The sequence below is a fragment of the Lissotriton vulgaris genome, chromosome 2_1, assembly GCF_964263255.1.
Source record: "Lissotriton vulgaris chromosome 2_1, aLisVul1.2, whole genome shotgun sequence".
NCBI classification, from domain to species: Eukaryota; Metazoa; Chordata; class Amphibia; order Caudata; family Salamandridae; genus Lissotriton; species Lissotriton vulgaris.
This window is the reverse complement of record NC_141687.1, coordinates 573,313,543-573,318,421: the sequence shown is the minus strand read 5'-3', so window position 1 is coordinate 573,318,421 and position 4,879 is coordinate 573,313,543. Positions and strand designations below refer to the sequence as shown.

Genomic DNA, 4,879 nt, shown 5'->3' with positions numbered 1-4,879 from the left:
GTATTCCAGCTCACTGCTCCAGGGGGAGGGGCAGGGCCTTCATGCAGGGTTGGTCTCTGCTCGAGACCCAACACTAGTGGAGGAGCAAGAGTCTCCCTTGGTCTGCAGCCACACTGCCCTGGGTAGTGACTTTCGTCACCATACCATGGGCTGAGGGTGTGGCGATGGGTGGGTGGCTTCCACCATTCTGGAGCCAAGGCTGCCAAATGGGATGAAGCCAGCCCACCCCAAACCCCCTCCCCAAGGGCCTGCCCAGGAAGCTGTTTTTCTTTGACTATTACAGAACCCGGGGAAACAAAAGTCAGAGTTAGACCCCAGGTTGGACTGCCGGCCATCTGGTTGGCCAACATGATGTGCTGGGCTGACCCAGTGACCAGATGGTCCAAACCAGCATGGCGACCAGATGACCGGGTTGACCCAATGACCATATGGCCTGGGACAAACAGAGTGATCCACACCTCAGACACATGGCAGTCCCATGAACACCTAAATGGTAATGCACTTTAAGATGAGCAACTCCTGCAAGGGGAGGAGAAGGGATTCTGCTCCAGCCATCTGATTGTACTGCTGACCTGCAAAGGATCCCAGCACCCGTCCCTGCACCCTGCGGTGCAGGGCGGGAGGGGAGGCTCCTGTGCCACACAGTGGAGGCTGTCTTCAGCAAGCCTGCATCCTCCATATCCCTCCCTAGCAGCAAAGGGACCCCATGGGTGTGAGGGGTGCATGTGCCAAAAGACTGAGACAAAAGCTTGGCTCAGAGGATGACTTTCAATAGATCGCAACAAGGTAGCTGCTGTACTAGTAACGAAACCCTGACCCAGAATCAGGTTGTCTACTAATGATTTAACACTGGGTGCCCCACAAACATGCAGTGCTCTAAGAGCGATGGAGTCTGCCCCCTTCTGTCCATGCTCCAGTCCCCAAGAAAGCGACCCTACACACAGGCCCAGTGACCAGCTATCCCAGGTCAACCGAGACTCCGCAAAACTGTGGTATCATAATTGTTTCAAGGGAATTCTAACTTTAGTCATAATCCCACAGATGCTAGCTTTGTCCTATAGGCTCCTGAGCCGAGCACATATACCAAATGTCTGAACCTGTGGTTCTTTTCACACTGAGCATGATTACTATTGCAACAACACATCTGTAGTGGAAAACTAACCTGCCTCACAATGGCCTAAACCCAGCTCATATTCCCTATTAGTGGGTGAACAATCCAATGCTTGGTGAATTCTGCTTCACAATGATAAGAAGAGCTGGCATCGAACTATTAAAAAGTGACATCTCTATGAACACTTGGACTGCACCAGCCAGTTATCCCTGTGGTAACTTTTCTGACACCTCCTGCTTGAAACCCAAAAAGACAGAAAGATCATGAGGCCCCACTTTCACGGTCTGCATTCAAACTGAAAATTGAGCTCAAGCAAGCTTTTGCACTTTTGCTCCGCAGGAGGTTTCTGTCCTCCCTGAGACCCCGAAGTGGGTCAATCCTGGCATGCTCTGGGCTCTTGGAGCCAGAAGCAAGACCTCCACCGAACTCACCACCCCACCTCACTGGGGAAGTGAAAAAATGAAGAGTTGTGGTGTTTCGCCAGCAGCCAGAGGGTCTCCCACTTATCCCACACTTCTCATGTTTCGTCACAGTGTCAGACTAGAGTCAAGCTCAACAGGCACTTTTTCCCCTGCTGATTCTTCCAAAGCCCATTCTCTTTAATATAGTTTTGCTAGACACTAGGTAGGGATAGTAGGAATCTCATTCATGCACATCACTAATTAGAGGACAACAGATTTGCCTAGCTTAGGAGAGTCTTAGTTAATCCTGCCATTTAGCCACGCTTCATTGAATTTCTTCACTTTGATATTCTGAGCACTAGACATGAATCATATTGCATCAACACCCTCTTTGGGCCTCCAGGATGCTTTGTTTTAATTAAGCAGTTGGAGTGCCCTGGTACACACCAGTTCTGAGTCAGCTGCAAGGTGCTGGCCAAAGCAGAATACCTCCTACCATGCCCCAGGGAGAGGTAATTACTGCAGCTGGGGCAATCTACAAGAAGGGGCCAACTCACGTCCAGATTAACTGCCACCCTGGAGGGCAGTGTCTTGTCCAGTCGCAGCACATGCCCAACCCCACTTCACACCCCGGCCCCTACAAACCAACTCTTAGATACAATCCTTAACTCAAAGGTACGGATCTGACTTGAGGACTACCCTTACCTACAATTGCTCAACATTCCAAAGGCTGTTCATCTTGGAGACCTGCTACAAATATGGGTACGGCTCGGCGCAAGACCTACACCATCTGCCCCGGATTTTCAAAGGCCAGCAAGAGGTCACTGGATGCCTCCAGAAGCACGACTCATTCCAAGGGTAGGACCTATCTCTCAGGATGAACAAGTACACCCTGCCCTTCATAAAGAAAAGAGATCTCTCCTTCGGGCTCCTGTCGGTTTCTCCGGGTATTATTTGCCTTACCACATTGGATGATGCGAGGGTGCCCATCTCCCTCACTCTGGGTTTGGGGAACTGAACCTGATTCCCATTTAATCGGCCAAGGACAAAAGAGGCCATTGTCTGTCCCTTCCGATTGGCGCTTGTCCATCTCTCAGGACCGACTGGCCCATGTTCAACTGCTGTTCACATGGAACCTTCCTCCACTTTGGCCTTCAAAGTTCTCATTTGAGTATTTGCTACCACCAAGATCTGCACCTGTGGTGTCTTCAGCCAGGCCCACACCCTGGGATACCAAGAGCACCACAGCAGTCCTCCTACTTTGTTGGGGCATAGCCCCTGCAGCTCTCAGCACCTGCGACGGCTGGGCATGGGCCTGATGCTCCAGCGCCATCCATTTTCACAGCCAGTTGATTCATCAGGTGAGTTTTTACACACACCTTACCAGATTCTGACTTCTACAGCCACCATCATACTGTCTACATCAAACAACATGCTTTCTGGGTTCTGATGAGTGTTGGCACCGGGCTCCCTAACCCAGCATTTGGTTAATCCCGCAGCGCCACTTCTACTTATTAACATTGGCCAATTCTGCACTTGCATTTGATTCCTGACTTCATGCCAGCACACCAGGTTTCTTACCCAATTAAAGTTTGAGAATAGATTCAATTGCTTTAGCCCCAAGTCCTCTCATCATGTGCTTTACCAGATAAAACTGGGATTTCTGAGAGCCTGCTTTCCCGAGGGAAACTTCAGAGGGAACTAGCTACTAGATAGTTCGATTAATCTTTTGCCCATGTATCCAGGTCGGATGACCAATTTGAGTGACAGGACCATAAGGAACCTTCACCAGAGTGTCCTCTGGCTTTGTCCTGCCCAAGCATAGTTCACCATTTTCCAGGTCCTTTCGCACATGCTTATGCTCTACCTCCCCGATGAAGCAGGTGAGATGGACCAGTGGTGCCCCCACCACTGAGACTTGGTGGGATCCCACCTCAGCCGGCTTGTTTGGATCCTCACCTTCATTGCATCACAGAGTTTCTCTCAGCCCTCTGACTCATGCACTTGTTAGACTCATTGGGCTGTATTTCAAGATGGGTCAGGTGGGTAACCAACATTGCCGCAGACTCCTGGCACCAGGCATGGGCCTCTACCCAGCAGCGTGACATGGTTGGGGTGCACTTAGCACAGCGCTCCCCAGTCAACAGTCATGTTGGGAGAAGGGGGCCCCATTCCCCTTCCCTGCTGTGGTGCACCCTGAGAGGGACTGGGCCAGTTTCCAGGGGAGGGTGAGGGCGGTTGAATCTCCCACGGCCCTGCGGACAGTTTGAAGCTGCTGCCACAGGGGCTGTAACACTCTCTGCGGGAGCAGAGAGTTACCTTCCCAGATAACCCAGAGCAAGTCACAGCACAGGGCCAAGGAGAAAATGCGCCCTGTGTGCGCCGGGTGCACCCAGATGGTGGTCCTACAGAGGGGATCTGCCCTCCTAGGTTACTGACCTTCCTGCTGTGTTGAATCCTCCAGGCGGACTGCATAGACTCCACCCATTTTCCTCTTGACAGTTTAATTCCCTCTTGAACTCACTTTTAAAAATGTTTCCCTCATGGTACTTTTTGGATATCAGTCTTGCACCTGTATTTTGCCTCAGATCGAGTTTTTTTTTTGATAATCAATTTTATTGGGTTTTTCAAAACACAGACAATTCATTGGCAGCAGATTAAACATGATTGGAAGGAATACAACGTAAATCACAGTCAACGGTACATGGATCACCCGGTTGGGTCGGGCACAACAGAATGAGTATGCAGTACAGGCAGAAAAATTTACACTGATCATCACAGTGGCAACAAATTAAACCATTTACCTCACACTTTTCCAAATAATTCCGGGCAGCCCCGGGCCTCAAAGAGGGACTCCTCCTGCATCCCACACCAGTCCACCCCCCTTTTGCACTTCTGCACCATCGGCGCCCTAGCTTGAGACCACAGCGCCGCTATGTCCCTTTTTGCCACTGCCACAGCCGTCCCTAGGAAGCGCTTGTCTGCCCTGGAGCCATCTAGGCCATCAAACACCCCAGAAGCATTCGTCGTGCGGAACCACCCATCTCAGAGCCTGCGTAAGTTCGCGTTCAACCCCTTCCCAGAACGACGCCAGCGCCAGGCATTGCCATACCATATGATAGAAGTCCGCTAGGGTGGTGTCGCAGAGCGTGCAGGCTGTGGACGGTCTCATACAGGCTTGGAAAATGTGCAGGGGGATTGAGATAGGATGCATGTAAACAATATAGTTGTATCCGGCATAACTTAGAGGAAGTGGTCAGGGTTTTGGGCGCCATAAGAGTGACTCGCCAATCTGCCCACCCACCCCTCCCACCGTGCCCTGAGTCGGTCTAGAGTTGCAGGGCCATTATTAACTAGTGACCGGTAG

General features: G+C 51.2%; 1 pseudogene; it reads right to left on the bottom strand.

Annotated features, from left to right (window-relative positions):
• Positions 1 to 741: 741 nt before the first annotated feature.
• On the bottom strand, positions 742 to 4,193 carry LOC147730758 (28S ribosomal RNA; annotated as a pseudogene).
• Positions 4,194 to 4,879: the final 686 nt, after the last annotated feature.